The sequence below is a fragment of the Cucurbita moschata genome, unplaced genomic scaffold (assembly GCF_002738365.1).
Source record: "Cucurbita moschata cultivar Rifu unplaced genomic scaffold, Cmos_1.0 Cmo_Scf00040, whole genome shotgun sequence".
Taxonomy (NCBI): Eukaryota; Viridiplantae; Streptophyta; class Magnoliopsida; order Cucurbitales; family Cucurbitaceae; genus Cucurbita; species Cucurbita moschata.
Genome location: NW_019268556.1, coordinates 1,656,010 through 1,678,459, shown reverse-complemented (window position 1 = coordinate 1,678,459; position 22,450 = coordinate 1,656,010). Strand labels below are relative to the sequence as shown.

The 22,450-nt window shown below is 34.9% G+C and overlaps 1 non-coding gene across 1 annotated transcript; it reads left to right on the top strand.

Moving 5' to 3' along the window:
- The first annotated feature begins 20,621 nt into the window (after nt 1–20,621).
- TRNAM-CAU lies at nt 20,622–20,706 on the top strand. Its single transcript is given in 2 exon segments — nt 20,622–20,659; nt 20,671–20,706. It is a non-coding gene; the product is annotated as a tRNA-Met (tRNA).
- Nucleotides 20,707–22,450: the final 1,744 nt, after the last annotated feature.

The following is a 22,450-nucleotide window of genomic DNA, read 5'->3' as shown; positions in this document are numbered from 1 at the left end:
AAAGTAGACAATATTTGCTAGCGGTAGGCTTGTGTTGTTACAATTTCAGTCTATAGGTCAACTAAATGTAGAAACTTTCCTCTTTCGTGAAAATACTCACTTAGGCTTCTAGAACTAATAGAATGATCAATTTTAAACGAGAGGGATCGTAAATATAAAATTCAACTTTACCCCCAAAACTTCCTCGAAATGATTTCTTCAAACTCGCGATGTTCCTAATTTCGTTGGCCTTTGAGGTCTTCACAAGAAATGTTCATTGGACTCTTTAAAATTGATTGGGATAGGTTAGACACGATCAATAAAATTATTTTATGTTTACAAATTTAAACAAGTTCCTATATTAAAAACCAACATTATAATACTTTTAATTTTGATTTTGTTATTTATTTACTGTTCATGTAATCGTTAAATTACACAACAATACGAGTAGGAAGGGAGAAAAAGTGGGGGGAATTATTCGAAGTCTTTGGAAATGATTCTTTTAGTCAACAATTTTCATAAAGCAATGGAGGAAATAAAAAGTGTTTGAATAATGAGCCTGCAGACAACCCTTTATGTTTATTTACATAGTGGATTCTCATTGCTTGAATCCATAGATTCTTTGTTCTCCCACGAGTTGTCCTTTAACGAGTGATGCCCTTTTATTTCACTATAAAAGCATCATCTTCATCCCTCTCTCTGTAAACCAACACTCACTTTCCAACTCATTTGTCCATTTAATCACTTTCTCTGCCGATGGGACGCAACAATAGGTCGAAGAAAGCTCACTCATCTTTCTCGATCTTCAACTTCTTCAAATTCAGAAGAGGTAGAAAGGAAGATCACAGCGACCACAGTGACTATTGGGACGAGATGCCAAGATCGAGCAAGGTATGGCCGAGCGATGAGGACAAAATGCATCGTTGGGTCGCTGAACCTGGCATTGATAGAAAAGCTAAGGATTACATTGACAGGATCTATCGAAACCGTGTTCTTGAATCTGAGCGACAAACTGTTACTTTACCGACCAGTGGAACAAAACTCGATTCGTAAATAACTTGTCTATATGCCGTTTTAATTTTTTTTTATGCATTGACTATATTCATTTCTTTTCCATATGATGTAAGTTTATTGAAACAATATTGTAACGGTTTAGAACTTCTACTTACCTAGAGTCACTACCGCTGTCAAAATGTAATCATTTTGTGCGAAAATAAGCGTTTAAACTTTACCGTAAAACATAAACTTCATCTTAAAACACGTTCATGGACTTATGTGTTTGAAAACATCTTTATAACGACATTGCAAAATACTAAATAAAATAAATAAATTTTACAATTAAATACATCCTATTCTAAACTAAGTCTATTATAAATAAGTAAAACTACTATATGCATATATAGTGGTATTGAATTGCGATGTCGTCATCAGTCCTACATGGATGTCTTGCCTTTACCTACAATAGAATAACCGCGTGGCTTGAATATTTTAAGAAATACTCTGAATCTCCTATCGGGATTAAATGCTACCACTTACAAATCATGAGTGGGATCTATCATATCAGTCTATTTTCCTACGAGGGTTATCCTAAGCGGGCAATTGGATGTGTATTTACTTTTCTATGCAAAATTCACACATGGGAGTATGGACCCACCAGTTGGTTTGCACACCTCATGGTAGTCAGGTGAACATTCTCTAGTACCTGTTGATGTCGGACACTCGCTAAGAATAGCGGCCGTCATAGTAGCATTATGGTAAACATAATGATCGTTTCCATGTCTCGTAACATATGCATTCGTACTATCATAAAACAGGAGGGGTATCTCCCAATGCATGAACACACAATAATGCATAAGGTCCCAATATTTTTTCATTTTGATTAGGATGTATTATAACCCCTCTAGCATTTTCCTTCATATCATAACATTTTTATCATAGCTTTCCAGGCATATATCGTGGTTGTACATTATGCCAATTTGTCATTTGAATGTCAATCATGTCATATATCATTCATGTTGCACATATGTCATATCATAAACTTATCATATCTTCAAACGTATCAATTCATATCATGCACATATCATATCATATATCATACAGTCACACAACATAACCTAAGCATGCCTTCAAACATATCATATCTTAACATATCATATCGTAAACATATCAATTCATCAAATACACCATAATATTCACGTAACATCTCATTCACATATTATTTCATAACAGTTTGCATATATGAGCATATGACACGTGTGAAGCCATAGACACGTGTCTTCATTCAGCATACAATTAGAACCAAATTGACGGTAGGGTCACTTACTTGGTTGGTCTAGGCCAAAGCTACTGTAACCCTTTGATGCTGGCTTAGCACTTCTCTCTCAAATATAATTATGTGTAAAAGTACAATATCATAATAATTCTACTTATTGGCTCACCTAATTTTGCCTACAATAATTTAAAATAGTGTATTCTGTGACTCGCTTCAAACAAAGTCCAAAGTCCAAGTGGAATACTAAAATGTTGTGAGGACCTCCCGCTTATAGTGGAGGTCCACTTCTCGTACATTTCCCTTCTTTTATTCTCAAAAATATTAGGTTATTACAAAAATATTTCTATAATTTTATGATTTGTATTGCATTCAATATTTACTTTTTCAACTAAAATATTAGCTGCACGTTTTGGTTTGCTAGATAAATCTAATATATTTTAAAGATATTATTACATGAATATATTTAGAAATTTAGAGTATATTGATAGAATCATATTTAAATAGTGCAATTCAGAAAGAAAAGAAAAATCTTGTGTTTTGGGATTCCATAGAGAAAAGTATTCAGAGTAATAATCATAAAACGGGAAATAAAATAAGTAAATAAATAATTGCCTAACCTAAGCATTTAAGATTTGTATAAATAGCAAATATTATTTTTGAAAAAATGGGAAATTAAATATTTTTTTCGAAACTTATTTTCAAATGAAGTTCATATAGACATAGTTCGACGCAAAATAGGGAACATACCTAAATTTTTTAAATAAAAACGGTGTTTGAACTTTGAGGTTGAGGTGTGGTTTGTTAATGACACTTGCTCTAGAGTCTACTGTCGTCCTTGATCACTCCTTAATTACTTAAAAATACTTGAAAAATATAGGGTAACCTACTTGTAAGCTTTTAAATGTGTCCTTATAGTGTACCTAATTTGAGGAAATGGGTGTGTGATAAGCTTATTTGACTTACTATATAGCCTCGAGATAGCATCCAGATTGCCTGAAAATTGAGGGCTAACCTAAACCTTATTTACTTGATTTCATTCCTAATTTTTGGGTAGTATATTGATTACTTGAAAATCAAAAGTTTACTTACTTGATTTATCGCCTTGGGTACTATATTCATTACTGGAAAATTAAAAGCTAATATAAATCTTACTTGATTCGTGGCATTAAAGTAGCATATTGATTAATTAAAATCTAAGGTTCACCTAAGCATAGCGTCTTGATTACTTGAAAATTGAGGGCTAACTTAGAGCTCATCGTGACTTAGGGTAGCATACTGATCACTTAAAAACCATGGGGAATCCTGAGGCTCATCTTGAAGTAGTATCCTGAATACTTCAAAATCAAGAGCCAAACCATAGCTCGTCTTGATTTAGAGTAGCCTCCTAATTACTTGAAAATCAAGGATTATCCTAAAACTTTATTACTTATCTTTGTTTGGGTACCATCTTCGATTACTTAAAAATAAAGGGCTAATGAGAAACTTATTTACTTACCTTGACTTAGAGAAGTGGGCTAATTACATGAAAATCAAGAGCTAACCTTTAGCCTAGCATAAAGTTTATAACACAACTTAATCATGATACTTGATAATATTCAAGGCCCTAAAGTGAGCATAAGTCCTATCAAACTTCTGATGCATTAGAATCGTTAAGACACATAAATCTTGAGATTAATCATTAAGGGCATTTTTAGTCATTTATCACCTAGACTTAGTTCGAGCGTCGAACATTATCTACTGGTTCTGAAACTTTACATAATCCTTAGACAACACAAAATAAGGCTCTTATAAAGTTTTATAATATTTGGAGGTCATTTGGGTTATGAACCGGAGGCAAGTTACCATATGGACATTATGGCCATTTGACGCTGTTACTTGGTTTAGCTCCTTAACTTCATCTAATAGCTACAAAAATAAATATATAGTGTTAATGTATCATATTAAGCCTTCTATTAAATTTTCATGAATATCCGAGTCTATTTAATGGATTATTTTAACGTAATTAGTTCTCAAGTAAAATATATACTTTAGGTCCTTATTTCACCATTCTTGACTTAATTCTTCCATAATACTTTAAAACTGACTGAACTTAAACATAATGTTCATTTTTAAATTCAAGTGATTTCTACCCGTATTTCTTAAGAAAATTTTAGATTAACTATTTACCTCTGAGGTTATGTTTGAGGCCTCAATTCTCAAGTTTTCAGTACCCAAATTCCTCTCAATTTTCTTTGGGTGATCTATCAGAAAATATAGTTTCACGAATCAAAAAGAAGAATTTTAAAAGAAAGATCTAGAATGATTTTAATTTAAAGAAATTCAAGGGTTGTTCAAGTGAAGCGACTATGTCATCATCTTCTTCCTTAATACAGAGGAAGAAGATACACAACCCTTTGCTCCTCCGTCTGAAACTCATCTTATCCAATTTTTTACAACATTCTTTTTGTAAGGATCGGGCTAACACGATGACTCTAAAAGGCGTGTAAATTTTTCCTTCTAGATAAAACCATTATTATTTAAAACATAATTTACATTATACCAAAATAGTGTGCTCACATTGGTATTTTAAAATACAGCATAATAGTTAAAAGACAGAATAAAGAACAGACGCAAAATATTTTAAAACAAAAGGGTTGAGGATGACGGGTGAGGTTGGTCTATGGCACCTGCTCCAGAGTCCGCTACCAGCCTCGACCAACTCCTTATCACCTGGGAAAAAATGACTAAGGAATGAGTACAAGACTCAGTAAGTAGTCTACTTGTAGGCTCTTAATCGTGTCCTTGATATGCTAGGGTACCACATTCTTTGTTCTTGCTTGTTCTTGATCTTGTTCTTGTTGTAAGTACTTAGGCCCCTCTAATTCTTGTTCTTTACTTGGGGTTCTTATCTTGAACTTTCTTGAGGACCTTGGTCCTTGAATCCTAAAACCTTGGTTTTCCTTTAAGGGCCTTAGTACTATGGTTTTTTTTTGGGTTCTTGGTTCTTGTCCTTAGAACTAGGATCTTGATCCTGGTTCTAGTCCTTGATCTTTCTCTTGTTCTTGGTACTTTCTTGGTTCTTGTTCTGTTCTTGATTCGTTCTCTAAGACACTCCCCCTAGGATTTACGACACTAGACATGCACCTGACAATACTGTGTCCAAGGCTTCATGCCTTCCAAGCGACACAGCCTTAACCTACGTCTAAGGCTTCATGCATTCCAAGCAACATAGTCTTACAGCATCTTAGGGCTTGCCCTTCGATACGGTCTGCTTAACCTATGTCCAACGCTTCATGTGTTCCAAGTGGCATAGTCTGAAAACCTACATCCAAGGCTTCTTACGTTCCAAGCGATGTAGTCTTAATTTTGCATCAAGGGCTTGCCCTATAATACAATCTGCTTAACCTATGCCCAAAGCTTCATGTGTTCCAAGTGACATAGTCTGAAAACCTACATCCAAGGCTTCTTACGTTCCAAGCGATGTAGTCTTAATACTGCATCAAGGGCTTGCCCTATAATACAGTCTGCTTACCTAGGCTCAAGGCTTCATGTGTTTCAAGCAGCGTAGTCTAAGTCATGAGCATGTTGTACCATAGGAGGCCTTAGGAGGTTCTTGATTCGTGGCTAAGGTAACTTACTCTCTTCTTGTTCCTCCGTGACCTTAGACTACTCCCCTTGATAGACCATAAAGATCACTTTCTCGGTGCATACTTGAACATGGCATCCTGCAAGTCTGCAGAGCATCTCTTCTAGGTGAGGAAAACTTGAGGCATGACATCCTGCAAAGGAAACATGGTGCAGGGCATCCCACCTAGAAGAGGAATTCTTGGGCATCGCTTGGTGGGAGGTCATGGATCACTTTGGACATGATTAGAGTATTACCTAGTATTCTTGTGTTTCTGTTTCTGAGTTTGGGGACCTTGGTCCCTCGTCCTTGAATGGTACCTAGCATTATTCTTACTTGGGTAGTTATAAAACTTGTGTGTTGTTGTTCTTGGTTCTTAATCTTGTAAGTTTCTAAGGTCCTCAATTTCTTGAGGCATAAGTGGTAACTTGTATTTGTAACCATATGAACCCGTCTTAGTGTAAGTTTTTCTAGAAGGTCATAGATTCCTAGGGAGTTCTTTAAAGGGTTCTAGAAGAGTCTAGAGTTTTGTGGTATTTCCTTTAGGTGTTTCTTGGATCCTATCTTGGTATAGGTTCTAAACTTGCTCCAATCAGCTTGAGACCTCAAACATATCTTCATGTCCTTCATAATAGACCTTATAAGAAGTAGAAAATCATTTACAGCACATATGGACCTTGAATTCTCATAAGTAGTCCTAGGGGCATTTTGGTCATTTTATCCCTAATTCTTGGTTTTGCTACTTAACGTGTTCCAATGGCTCTCAAACTTCACCAAATCATCAAAAATCATAAAATAAGATCTACTTCAAGGTTTCATAGCATTTGAAGGTCATCTAGGTCATGAACCGTAGGTAGATATCCTTAGGGGCATTATGGTCATTTTGCACCATTTATTGGTTTACCTACTTATCCTTATCCAATGACTACCAAACTTCATATATAATCTCAAAATGCTATAATATACTCAGCGGAGTTTATCTAGTGGGTTATTTTAACATTACCTAAATCTCGAGCAATTTGTTCGGTTAAAGGTCTTAACTTACGGTTCCTAGGGTTTTTCTTTCATTTATCCTCATTTCATACTTGGTTTAGGGTTCATATGGAAATCCAAGCAATTCCTATATGTATTTCTTAACAAAAAGTCTAAGGTGGCTACTTACCTCGTTGTCGATGTTCGGGACCTTCGTTCTTGAGCTTTCCGTACCCGAATTACCTCAACTTTCCTTTTACAGACTCCTTATTGTGTCTAGTTTTTGGAACCATAAGGTTTTTCACGAGAACCGGTCTAGAAGGGGGTTAAAATTGAGAAACCCAAGGGAAGGTCGAGTTTTGGGTTGACATGGCCGGTTGAACTGAACCGACCACGTCATCGTCAACTTCCTCCAGACGGGAAGAAGATGCGCGCGACCGCCCTCCCCAGCTCCTACCGCGCCATTTCTCCCCTCGATTCCTTCATAAAACTTAATAAGGTGTTACAAGGAAGAGCTGGGGATTGATTTTATACCTTTTCATGGATCGTAGCCTAAGATATTTGCTTCCAAAGTTCATCCAAAATATGATTTCTCGCCGGAGTAAAAACAGAGGATTTCTTATTGGGTAGCTGATTCTAGGGGTTTTCGAGGGTTGATTTCTTCACGAAACCTTGTCCTTGTTGTTCCCTCAAGCTAAAAGAATTAGTTTGGAGGAATGAATTTGAGTGTGGGACCTTAATTTCGAGAAATCATTCTTGGTCTGGAAGTTACCCGACACCTCCGATTTTCAATCTCTTGGGTATCTTGTTCTACGATGATTCAACTCTTGATTCCTTCATCAAAGTTACTCATTTTCTTCCTCTAGAGCTAAATGAATCCTTAATTTGAAGGAAAAGAGGTCGTAGATAGGAATTCGACACTTACTCCCAATTTGAACCCAAAACGGATTTTCTTCAATTGGGAACGTTCCTGAGGTTATTTCTCTTTGCAGTCTTCTATGGAAACATTCTTTGGAGGTGAAAAAACCTATTGGGGTCGTCCTTGCTCGAAGAATACTTGTGTATCCTCGGATTGGAATTTTGAGTTTTTCTTGAAGCTCTTTAATGGCGGATTGGATTGGGGGAATGATTTCTAGGCACTTTCAGAACTCTATTCCTTCATTGAACTTGTGGGTAATCTTGTCTAGAAGCTATAGGAACAATTTTTAAAAGGAATGGTGGAGAATTTCTCTCGAATTTAGAAGAAACCCGAGAGTAGGAGACCCAAAATCTAAGCACTTATTGCCAACGACTAGGAGCTCGACCTTGCTCGATTCTTGTTCCAAACGATTGCCCCAAATTCAAAAATTATAGGAGAAACTTAAACCGACATTGGGAGCTCCAGAATCTTCGTGAATTGTCGTTTGAATTTTCTAGAAAATTTGTCGGAAATATCTACTCCGATCAGAGCCTCACCGACTTTGGTTTTAAATCCTAGCCATTGGATGTGATGATTCGTGAGTGTTCTAGAATATATCCAAATTTGGAGAAGATCCAACGGCTGACAGTCGAGATTCGAAAGATTTTGTGCATAAGGCACTGTGAAGATTATGATTTTTTAGCAGAATGGCAAATCCGTAATTATCCTTAACTTCAAGGGTATTTTGGTAATTTGCCCCTTTCTAAATATTTTATTATTATTTTCTCAAAAATCCATAATTTTTCTAAAAATTCTTGATCTTTTACCGGTCATTTTTCCCTTCTTGAACATCTTGAAATTCCTTCTAGATAAGGAATTAAAAATATGAAAAGATCACTGATAATTGGAAAAATGACCTTTTCGTCCTTTTCGCCTACACTTTCATTCTCAGGAAGAAATGACTTAAGTCCTTAAGATTACTTCTTAGAGTTTACAAATGACTTACTAAGACCCCTTTCCTTGCTTAATCCTCATAATTTCCTTGCTTAATCCTTTGGGTCTTGCATAGGTAGCTTTCCTTCATTTTTGGGTGTTACACTTTTGACCCCGATTTCATCATCAAACTTAAAGATCATATTACAAAGAAAGAGTATGGACCAACTTCATATATTTTAGTGAATGGTAGCTCGAGTTATTCCTTTTCAAAGTTGGTTGAAACTTGTTTCCATAGCCAGAGCTTACCTAGAATCACTTCTTACTGGTTAGCTCAATGTAGACCTTTTTAGCCTCCAATTCCTTTAGCAAAGTTCTTCTTTTCATCCCCCTAAAGCTAGAGAATTTATTTTGGAGGGATGAATTTGTGAGTGTGGCCTTAATATTCGAGTCAAATATTTATGTGAGATCCCACGTCATTTAGAGAGAAGAACCAAGCATTTCTTACAAGGTGTGGAAACCTCTCTCTAGCGGAGGCATAATGGGAAAGCCTAAAAAACTTGAGGAAAAATTTGGAAGGAAAAGACTAAAGAGGATAGTACATGGATGAGTACCAGTTCTATTAAATAATTCATTAAGATGTGGTTTAAAATCAAGATGTTGACATCGACGTGTAACGGAGCAAAGCAGAAAATATATGCTCGTCGTGGGCTTGGATTGACTTCCTCAAGTCACGATTCTCTCATGAAAAATGCTCACTTAGGCTTCTAAAAAAACTAATAGAATTATCAATTAAAATGAGAGGGATCGTAAATATAAAATTCAACTTTACTCCCAAAATTTACCCGAAATGATTTCTTCAAACTCGCAATGTTCCTAAGCTCGTTGGCCTTCGAGGTCTTCACAACAAATGTTCATTAGGATCTCAAAAATTGATTGGGATAGGTTAGAAACGATGAATATGCGTGTAGACATAAATTTCAATTTCGAGATTTTCCTTCAACTAGTTAATGGCTGATGAATCGAGAGAACATGTTTATGATACTTTCAACACTTATTTTCTTCATCAAAGTTGTGACTAATCTTATTTAAAATGTGTTCTAGAGATAGCTATTAAAATGTGCATTATGGTCATTTTACACTGTTACTTGGTTCCTTAACCTCATCCAATGACCACAAAAATTCTTATATAGTGTTTATATATCATATTAAGCCTTCTGTGAGATTTTAATGAGTATTGGATTTTATTTATTTGAGTTATTTTAACGTTACTTAGTTCTCAAGTAAAATATCTAGTTTAGGTCCTTATCTCACCATTCTTGACTTTATTCTCACAAATATTTAAATCTTACTAAACTTGGGTTCATTTTTAAATCCAACTTATTCTTCCAACCCTTATTTCTTAAGAAAATTTCAGATGGACTATTTACCTCTGAGGTGATATCTGGGGCTTTGGTGTCAGAAATCACAAACCTCTACAATGGCATGATATTGTCCGTTTGAGCATAAACTTTGATGGCTTTGCTTTTGATTTTCCCAAAATGTCTCATATGAATGAGATGTATTCCTTACCCTCCACCAATAATCCTTAACAATTATCCGCTGGAACAAAGTTTACCATAGAGTCTTCCTTGAAATCTATGGAGTCCTCAAACGGCCTCTCCTTAATCAAGGCTGAAATCCTTCTTTAGAGCCCTCGAACAAAGTACACCATTTGTTCGACACCTGAGTCACTTTTGACTACACCTTCGAGGCTCACAATTCTTTGTTCGACATTTGAGAATTCTATTGATATGGCTAAGTTAAGGGTATGACTCTGATACCATATTAAAAATCACAAACTTCTACAACTGTATGATATTATCCACTTTGAGAATAAGGTCTCATGGCTTTACTTTTGATTTCCCAAAAGGCCTCAAACCAATGGAGGTGTATTCCTTACTTATAAACACATGATCGACCCCTTAGTTAGCCGTGTGGGACTCCCCACAAAAAATTCCTAATACTCAATTTTCGAGATATCAATACCTAAATTCCTTCAAATTTTCGTTAGATGATCCATCATAGAGTCTAGTTTCATGAACCAAAAAGAATTTTATAAGAACTAATCTAGAATGAATTTAATTTAAAGATAATCAAAGGTTGTTCAACTAAACCGACCACGTTGTCATCTTCTTCATCAAGACAAAGGAAGAAGATGCAAAACCCATTGCTCCTCTCCGTGAAATTCATATTCCCCAACTTTCTATAGTGGTCTTTTGACCTCGATTTCTTCAAGAAACTTAAAGATCACGTTGCAAAGAAAGAATATGGACCAATTTCATACCTTTTAGTGATATGCAGCTTGAGTTATAAATTTTCAAAGTTGTTTGAAACTCGTTTCCCATGCTCGAGCTTACATAGAACTACTTCTTATTGGTTAGCTCATTCTAGACCTTTTATACCCCAAATTTTTTTTAGCAAAGTTTATCCTTCCTCCATCTGTTGCTAAAGAAATTGTTTTGGAGGGATGAATTTGTGTGTGGTCTTAATTTTTAAGTCAAACATATTGTGGTCTATAAGACAACTAAACGCAAAATGTATCTTCTTTTGGGTAGCTCGATCTTTGATCCTGACTTTCAGAAGTCATGATTCTCAAATAAAAAATTTTCATCTTAGCCTTCTAAAACTAATAGAATGATCCATTTAAAATGAGAGGGACTATAAATAGAAAATTCAACTTTACCCTAAAAACTTAAACAAAATGATTTCTTCAAACTTGTGATGTTCCTAAGCTCATTAGCCTTTGAGGTCTTCACAAGAAATGTTCATTGAACTCTCAAAATTTGATTGAGATAGGATAGACATGATGAATATGTGTAGACCTAAATTTCAATTTCGAACTTTTCCTTAAACTAATTTATGGCTGATGAACGGAGAAAACGTGTTTGGGATACTTTCAACCCTTATTTTCTTCCTTAAAATTACAAGCAATCTTATTTAGAACGTTCATGAAATAGTTATTATAATGAGGTGGTGATCAATAAAAATTTTACATTTATAAATTTAAACATATTCCTACATTATAATACTTTTAATTTTGATATTGATATTTATTTACTGTTCATGTGATCGTTAAATTACCCAACAGCATGAGTAGGAAGGGAGAAAAAGTGGGGGGAATTATTCGAAGTCTTTGGAAATGATTCTTTTAGTCAACAAGTTTCTTAAAGCAATGGAGGAAATAAAAAGTGTATGAATAATTACCCTACACACTAACTTTTATGTTTCTTTGCATAGTGACTTCTCATTGCTTGAATCCAAAGATTCTTTGTTCTCCCAAGAGTTGTCCTTTAACGAGTGATGCCCTTTTAATTCCCTATAAAAGCATCATCTTCATCCCTCCCTCTTTAAACCAACACTCACTTTCCAATTCATTTGTCCATTTAATCACTTTCTCTACCGATGGGAGGCAACAATAGGTCGAAGAAAACTCACTCATCTTTCTCGATCTTTAACTTCTTCAAATTCAAAAGAGGTAGAAAGGAAGATCACAGCGACCACAGTGGCTGTTGGGACGAGATGCCAAGATCGAGCAAGGTATGGCCGAGCGATGAGGACAAAATGCATCGTTGGGTAGCTGAACCTGGCATTGATAGAAAAGCTAAGGATTACATTGACAGGATCTATAGAAACCGTGTTCTTGAAACTGAGCGACAAACTGTTACTTTACCTGCAAGTGGAATAAAACTTGATCTGTAAATAATTTGTCTATATGTCGTATTTTTATGCCTGGGCTATATTCATTTTTTTTTCCGTATGATGTAAGTTTATTAAAGTAATATATTTCTATAATTTTAGGATTTGTATTGCGTTCCATGTTTACTTTCTCAACTAAAATACCTAAAACCAATTAATCTATTAAGTTGACGATACTATAACGTGAATGTATTTAGAATTTTAGTGTATAATGAACAAATAATTGCCTAACTTTAGCATTTAAGATTTTATATATAGAAAATATTATTTTGGAAAAAAAAAGGAAAATAAAATATTTTTTAAGAACATATGTCAAAGTAGAGTTCATATAGACATAGTTTCAATACAAAACGAAAATAAGACGGGTGTTCGAGGTTGAAATGTGGTTTGTCTATGACACTTTCTCTAGAATCCACTCACGTCCTTGACCACTCCTTAGTTACCTGAAAAACTTTAAAAATATGGAGTGAGTATGAATACTCTGTAAGGCCTACATGTAAGCTCTTAATCGTGACCTTAAAGTATACCTAACTTGAGGGTATCGGTGTGTGGTAAACTTAATTGACTTAATATATAGCCTATAAGTAGCATCCAAATTACTTGAAAATCAAGGGCTAACCTAAAGCTTATTTACTTGATTCATGCGTTAAGGTAACATATTGATTACTTGAAAATCTAAGGCTAAACTAAACTTATCTTAGTAACGTCTTGATTATTTGAAAATTAAGGGCTAATTTGAAGCTGTTTGTGAGGGCAGCATCTTGATTACTTAATGTTTGTCTTGAGGTAGTATCCTAATTACTTGAAAATCAAGAGCTATCCCGAAACTTTATTACTTATCTTGGTTTGGGTACCATCTTGTTTACTTGAAATTTAAGGACTAACGAGAAGCTTATTTACTTACCTTGACTTAGGGTAGTTGGCTAATTACAAATTCAGGGCTAACCCTAAGCATAACATAAAGTTTATAACACAACTTGATAATGATACTTGATGATATTCAAGGCCGTAAAGTGAGCACAAGTCGTATCAAACTTCTAACCGATTAGAATCATTAAGACACATAAATCTTGAGATAATCATTAGGGACATTTTAGTCATTTACTACCTAAACTTGGTTCGAGCCCAAACATGATCTAATGGATCTAAAACTTTACATAATCCTTAGCCAACACAAAATAAGGCTTTTGAGAATGTTTGCTTAATCCACCACATCTAAATGGTGTATGAAAGTTCTCTATTTATAATCAAATAAATTACAAAGATATGGAAATAGTAATAAATGGAAAGAACAAAACATGGAAATATAACTATGGTAAGAGATATTTTCCTTATACTAAAATATCAAATATGATATATATATGGTAAACTACCATTTAATACTAAATATTCTTAACACCCCCTTGGCTTAGCGGCGGTGCTACCTTGGCTTCACCGAAAACTACAAAGGGTTCGCCGCTCAGCGGCGATGCTGCCTTGGCTTCACCGAGAATATGTCTATCCCATGAAGAGGGATCGTCGCTCAGCGACGATGCTACCTTGGCTCCAGTGATAATATTTCTAACCCAAGAAGTAGAAGGGGGAAACCTAGAGCAAGGGACAAAGACAATGTTGAAGCAGGTAGAGTCGCCACAGTGGGCGAAGAAGTCAATTTTGGCGAGAAGGGCAACCGAAAGAGTCACCACGTTGGGCAAAGGAACAAATTTTGGCGAGAAGGGCGGCAGCGACTTGGTTGGCAAAGAGGCCAGTGTGGCGCCCAGATTCCAAAGGTAAATCTCTGTAGAAGGTCGATAGATTTAGGTTAAGATTTTTGTGAAGGATGAAGGGAAGATTGAGAAGAAAATGAAAGAGACTATGTTGGTTGAGGGAAAATTGATTGTGTTGGAAAAGATGAGGTTGTATGTACAGAGTATGGCGAAGGATGATTTGGAGGTCAATAGGGTAGAACCGAGGAGTAATTAATCAGCTCCACATGTGGTAGCCATGGAGACTGCCCTTGCGGCGTCAAAGTCAGCCAGGGGTGGTGGAGAAGAAGATGAGTAAGCGATTCATAAGCAATTGAAAATAAAGGATCAGGATTGCTAAACTAAAAGGACTCTGATACAATGAAATGTTTGCTTAATCCATCGCACTAAATGGTGTGTGAAAATTCTCTATTTATACTCAAATAAATTACAAGAATATGAAAATAGTAATAAATGGAAAAAACAAGATATTGAAATATAACTATGATAAGGAAGCAAATATCTAGATATTTGCCTTATAATAAAATATCAAATATGATATATATGGTAAACTATAATTTAGTACTAAATATCCTTAACAGCTTATTTGGAGGCCATTTTAGTCATGAATCGAAGATAAGCTACCATATGTACATTATGGTCATTTTAGTCATGGACCAAAAGTAAACTACCATATGTGCATTATGGTCATTTTAATCATGGACCAAAAGTAAACTACCATATGTGCATTATGGTCATTTTACATTGTTCTTATGATCACAAAAATACATATATAGTGTTTATGTTTCATATTAAGCTTTATATTAAATTTTTGTGAATAGTAGAGTCCATTTATTAAGTTATTTTAACATTACTTAGTAAAATATCTAGTTTAGTTTCTTATCTTACCCTTCTTCTTAATTCCTACTTAACTTAAAGTTTATATTTAAAACTTAAAAGTTCATTTTTAAATGGGAGCGATTCCTACCACTATTCCTAATAAAATTTCAAATGGACTATTTATTTGGGGTCTCGATTTTCGAGTTTTTAATATCTGAATTTCTCCAACTTTTCTTTGGTTGATCCATCTAAGAATCTAGTTTCATGAACCAAAAAGAATTTTATAAGAACCAATCTAGAATGATCTTAATTTAAAGAAAATCAAACGTTATTCAATTGAATCGACTACGTTAACATCTTCTTCCTCAAGACAAAGGAAGATGATGCAAAACCCTTCGCTGCTCCGCATGAAATTCATCTTCCCCAACTTTCTATAGTGGTTTTTTGACTTCGATATCTCCATAAAAATTAAAGATCACGTTGCAAAGAAAGAGTATGGACCAACTTCATACCTTTTAATGAAGTGTAGCTCGAGTTATAAATTTTCAAAGTTGGTTGAAACTGGTTTCCTTGGCCGGAGCTTACATAGAACCACTTCTTATTAACCACTTCTTATTAGTTATCTCATTCTAGACCTTTTCAACCTCAAATTTCTTGAGCAAAGTTCTTCTTTCCTCCCTCCTAATGCAAAAAAAGAAAAATTGTTTTGGAGGGATGAATTTGCCTGCGGCCTTAATTTTCAAGTCAACTGAAAGCAAAATGTTTCTTCTTTTGGGTAACTCCATCTTCGATTTTCTCAGGTCATGATTCTCAAATGAAAAATTTTCATCTTAGCCTTCTAAAGCTAATAGAATGATCTCGTGATGTTCCTAAGCTCGTTGGTCTTCGAGGCCTTCATAATAAATGTTCATTGGACTCTCAAAAATTGATTGGGATAGGTTAGACACGATAAATATACATGTAGACGTAAATTTCAAATGGTTAACTGCAGATGAATTGGGAGAACGTCAAGGAAACCTCTAAAATTATTTCAATTTGAAATATTTCGATCCTTATTTTTTTCTACCAAAGTTTGTGATCAATCTTATTTAGAATGTGTTTACTAGATAGTTATTATAAAGAGGTCATGATCCATAATAATTTTATATTTATAAATTTAAACATGTTACTAGATCAAAAACTAACATTATAATGCTTTTAATTTTGTTTTTTATATTTATTTATTGTTCATAAGATAGTTGAATTACCCAACAAGATGTATAGGAAGGGAGAAAAAGTTGGGGGAATTGTTCGAAGTCTTCGCAAACGATTCTTTTAGTCAACAAATTTCTTAAAGCAATGGAGGAAATAAAAAGTGTTTGAATAATTAGCCTGCAGACTAACTTTTATGTTTCTCATAGCTTTGAATCCTAAGATTCTTTGTTCTTTAACGAATGATGCCCTTTTAATTCACTATAAAAGCATCATCTTCATCCCTCCCTCTTTAATCCAACACTCATTTCCCAATTCATTTGTCCATTTAATCATTCTCTACGGATGGGAGGCAACAATCGATCGAAGAAAGCTCACTCATCTTTTTCGATCTTTTAACTTTTTCAAATTCAAAAGAGGTAGAAAGGAAGATCACTGCAACTATAGTGGTTGTTGGGACGAGATGCCAAGATCGAACAAGGTATGGCCGAGCGATGATGACAAAATACATCATTGGGTTGCTGAACCTGGCATTGATAGAAAAGCTAAAGATTACATTGACAGGATCTATCGAAACCATGCTTTTGAATCTGAGCTACAAACTGTTACTTTACCTGCCAGTGGAACAAAACTCGATTTGTAAATAATTTGTCTATATATTTTTTTTTATGTATGGGTTGTATTCATTATTTTCGTACGATGTAAGTTCATTAAAGTAATATATTTGTATAATTTTAGGATTTATATTGAGTTCAATGTTTACTTTCTCAATTAAAATATTAACGGCAGGTTTTGGAGTACTTCGACAATATTAAAGGTAACATGTCTTGGACAAGCATGGTCGGGAGTTAGCCTATAACTTTTGAGTACTTCTTGATAGTGCTTAGTGTCACGGTCATGCTTGTCCAGGGCATGCTGCATGTGGCCACGTGTTGGATGTCCTGGCCATGCTTGTTCTGGACATGTTGTCTATGACCGCATGCTCGTTTCGAACCCCTTTTAGTTAGATATTTACTATTCTCATCGTGTTAATATGGGGTGTATGATTATTAACTACAATCATGTCTACACCCGCTCGGGCTAAAATGCCCAAAAATAAATTATAAAGGGATGTGACTAGTTGTCAATTCATCATATGTGGGTTATATGTTATCAAAGATGTTGTTGTTGCTTATTTTCTTTTGGCATATAGCAATGCTTTCTTACAAAATGTTTCCAACACATTTCCTTATTTACATTTTCTTAAACACTTTCTCTCAAATGTAATCGATGCTCTATCATACATTAGAACTTTACGTGACTAATGATTTCCATATGGCTAACTTGTTTGCTAGATTAGAACAAGTGTAACACAATTATTGTTCAACTGCCTTAAGAGTGTGATTGTGATAAGTGGTGTCAGAGCCGAGTCGGCTCCTTTAATCACAGTAATCAAACATATCCCAAACTTACCGATTGGTAGGGATAAAAGATCAGATGTTGTATATAAGTGAAGTTCTTGATGGACTTGGGCTTTTGGAGTCTCGCATAAATGAGATTGTCACTAAATCCAAGATGATTGACGAAATGACAGGCCCCCTTAAGGCAACATCTCCTCGTGAATTAATAGTTTGGGTCGGGACCTTAGAAGACAAGGTCCCAACTACTGGTGACTTCGAGTATTGGAATCCTTGGTTGTTCCTTCTAAATTCTCAAATTAATAGTCAGGAGTAACCACTTAGAAGTATTTCTTTCACCAAAACTCTCTTAGAAGTTTGAGAATAATGGTTTAAATCGGTCAAAGAAATGAAGAAGATTAGAAGTAAAGATTCCAAGATTTTTTACTATGTTTTCTTTTAGACATAAAATTTCTTGATGTTTTATGTTCTAAAATTATATCAAAATATTTTAAGAAGTAATTTTACACAAATTTGTTTAAAAAAAAAAAAAAAACTAGAGGTGAATTAGATACAAAGACGAGTTTCACGGTTAGTTTTCTAGTTTTGAACCAAATTTAAACGAATTTATTTACCTCCATAGCTTATGGAATAGAATGAAATTACATTTTTTTGGAAAGTTGGATTAAAACTCTTCACCTTTGGTGAAAAAAATTAAGTTGAAGTTCATGGAATTTGAAAACACTGACAACATGTGTTGATCAACCAACGGGTGGAGGAATGTGTCTAGCATCAATTGGGACACGTATCGAGTAACAAAGGAGAAACATGTGTGATAGAGAATGCGCCATGTGTCGTCACCTAGTAACTCGAAAAAAATCAAAGGAGCACAAAGCTCAATCTTGCCACACGGGAGACAAATCGACCAATTCGCGAGTGACACTTGGGATGTTGAGGATGAGAATTCACCTACTAATGCACTTGAGCAACTTATTCATTGGTGACTACCCACTATGAGCTTGGTAGTTACATCCATTTCAATTAGGGTGGTGAGTATAAAATACTCAATAGGTAGCTTAATTCTAAGCTCTTCATCGTGTCTATAGATGCAGTTAAGGAACCCTACTCTCAACGTGATAATTAGGCTTGTTCATTCATAAAAGTTCATTCCCAAAAACTTAAATCATGAGTCCTTCATTAGTCTGGCATATGTGTCATCCTACCAATTGAGATAAGAAATCCTGCTAATCGAGGCAAGACATCACTCCAACTGAGGTGAGGAGTTGTAAGGTCATGACATATTGAAAATGATCGACCTTAAATTCATGGTTCAATTTCTAAGGAGTTCATCATAAGAGCAGAGTGCATAACTTTGTCATACGACAGTTTAACTTATTAGTAATTACTCTATTGAAAGAATGCATATCAATCTCATACTTAAATGTGCAAAAATCCTAATTAAATTAGTCAAATTAACAGTAAGATCATACTTTAAATTTCATGTCATTCAGAATTTATTTAGGTCATAAATCATTATAAAATACTTAACATGGACATTTTCGTCATTTTTACTCTTTAAATAGTTCAAGCCCAAAACATCTTCCTATTCCTTTCAATTCAACATACATCATAAAATCATAGTCTAAAACCATGCTCTAAAATTTTATGGTCAACCAATCACTTTTGAGGATCAATTTAATCAATTATCGAATTTATTGTTCGTATTAGATTTTATTGAGTAAAACGTTCATTTTAGGCTCTTTCTTGGTGGTTTAAGTCATAATTCATTCATATTTACTAATATAGAGTAAAACTAAGTGATTCTATTAGTATACTTTGAGAAAAGTCGAGGATGGCTACTTACATGTTCGATCGTGTATGAAAGCTCGATTTGTGTTTGTCAGAAACTCAAAATTCCTCAATTTATTTTAGAATGGTGGTTAATCCAATTAAAACTAAAGGGATAGTCGATTCGGTTAAACTGGTCATATCATCATCTCCTACCTCTGGAAGGAAGAAGATGCATGTGACCATTACTCTAAAGGTTTGAAACCTAGTTCCTCCTTCAAACCTTTAGCCCTGTTATCAAGGAATTTCCAAATTTTAGTTTCACTCGAGATATCACTTGTGGAAGAAGGGGAACTCACCAACTTGAAATTCTAAAACGTTTGATTTTCCTCCTCTATTCAAGATGTTCAAGAGTTTTTTTATCCCCTCGAGTTCAAGATGTTCCTCTCTTTACCCTAAAGTTGTTGATATATGCCACAATAGATGACTATTCATATGTGGCTCCAAATTTTTAGACAAATTATAGACGTTTCTAGGTTCCTTTAACCATAAAAGTCAACCTAACAGGGTCGGAGAATTTCTCATTCGATAGAAAAGTACCTTGAGTTTGTTACATTTGTGTCCACCACCAATATTGTTCGTTAAGCTTCTAGAAGTACAATGGAGTAAGTTTTAGTAGGTAGAGTAAGGGGTTAGGCAGGTAGTATGGAGCCCTTTGACTTCCAACTATGTGCTGTGCGGCTGTATTTTAAGACCCTCCACCTACTTCAAGCTATCTACAATCTTCACGAATTGTTCTCTCAAAATCGATTAGAATGACACATTTTAGGAGCTAGATAATCTACTAACTCAGGCATCTTCAAATAAATAGGACCCTCAGATCCACATATTGCACCACCTTAATGGTCTTATGTTTGAAAACTAAGAATTTATATCTATCGTAGGACCGACTTGATATCTATATCAATATCTAACAAATAATAAAAAGTAAGAATTATCTTTTAGACCAAAATAAATTAAAACTCATATTTGATCATAATCTAATAAAATTTCAAATTCAAACAACAATATTAAGATAATTTTATTTTAAATCAGTTTCAAATTTAAATTTGAATTTAAACAATATATATTTTTTTACAAATGAATATACAACCAATAATTAATTTTTATATAATTTCAAAATCTTTATATTATCATAAAGTATTTTTTAATATTTTTAATAGAAAGTTTATATTATTTATATTCGCGCTGTTATTGTGTCGGTGGCATAGTTAAGATTAATAATATGAAAACTCCCAAACAAAAAGGGGTGGTGGCGCAGTTGGCTAGCGCGTAGGTCTCATAGCTAAAGAGTTATCCTGAGGTCGAGAGTTCGAGCCTCTCTCACCCCATTCCTTTTTTATTTATTTTTGTCTTTTTCTCCTTAAATATTTTAGATTCTATTCCTTTTTCTATCAATCTCTCTGGTCATCTTGTTTCATCTCCCTTATTCCTCCTCACAAACGATCAGTGGAACCATGGAACGATGGTGGGATGCGACACGTTTCGACAACAGCTCCAAGCGACATTCGACTGCCCATCCAGCAAGCATCGGACCGTCGACCCCGCTACAGCAGGCAGCAGCTGGCCACGTTTGGCGACTGCTCGTTCTCTCCTTCTCCTTCCGATTGGCGATCGAACCGACGACCCCGCTACAGCAGGCAGGTCACGTTATGCGACTGCTCGTTCTCTCCTTCTCCTTCTGATTGGAGATCAGACCGTCGAACGGTGAGCATCTCCGATGAACCTCCAAGTTTATGCCATCTTTTGACAAGAGAGTCTCCAAATGAAATTAGAACTTAATTTTGGTTGCAGTATGAAAACCAATTTTAGTTGATTTTTTCTACTGCTCTAGGAGTAAATTTATAAGTTAGGATTGATTTGTTTTTGGTTTCTCAAAATGCCTCGTACCAATTGAAAGAGTATTATAAATCCATAATCATTTCCTAAATTAGCGGATGTGTGACTTTCATTCAACAATATGATGATGTGATAAATATGGTTTTGTGAAAAGATTACACGTTTCCTCGAGTAATTAACCACCAAGGTCATCTTACAGGTTGAGCCTTCGTCAAAAATTACACCTTGGTTTATACAACTTCTTTCCTCCGAAGCTAAAGGAATCCTCAATTTGAAGGGAAAAGACTATAGTAGATAGAAATTCAAAACTTACCCCGGGCCTGAAACTGATTTCCTTCAATTGGGTACATTCCCGAGGTTATTTCTCTTCGTGGTCTTCTATGGAAACATTCATTGGAATTGCAGAAACTGATTGGGATCGTCCTTACTCGATGAATTATTGTGTATCTTCGGATTGGATTTTCAAGTTTTCCTTAAAGCTCTTTAATGGCAGATTGGATTGGGCGAATTATTTCTTGTTTTTGGTTTCTCAAAATGCCTCGTACCAATTGAAAGAGTATTATAAATCCATAATCATTTCCTTTGTTTTTGGTTTCTCAAAATGCCTCGTACCAATTGAAAGAGTATTATAAATCCATAATCATTTCCTAAATTAGCGGATGTGTGACTTTCATTCAACAATATGATGATGTGATAAATATGGTTTTGTGAAAAGATTACACGTTTCCTCGAGTAATTAACCACCAAGGTCATCTTACAGGTTGAGCCTTCGTCAAAAATTACACCTTGGTTTATACAACTTCTTTCCTCCGAAGCTAAAGGAATCCTCAATTTGAAGGGAAAAGACTATAGTAGATAGAAATTCAAAACTTACCCCGGGCCTGAAACTGATTTCCTTCAATTGGGTACATTCCCGAGGTTATTTCTCTTCGTGGTCTTCTATGGAAACATTCATTGGAATTGCAGAAACTGATTGGGATCGTCCTTACTCGATGAATTATTGTGTATCTTCGGATTGGATTTTCAAGTTTTCCTTAAAGCTCTTTAATGGCAGATTGGATTGGGCGAATTATTTCTTGTTTTTGGTTTCTCAAAATGCCTCGTACCAATTGAAAGAGTATTATAAATCCATAATCATTTCCTAAATTAGCGGATGTGTGACTTTCATTCAACAATATGATGATGTGATAAATATGGTTTTGTGAAAAGATTACACGTTTCCTCGAGTAATTAACC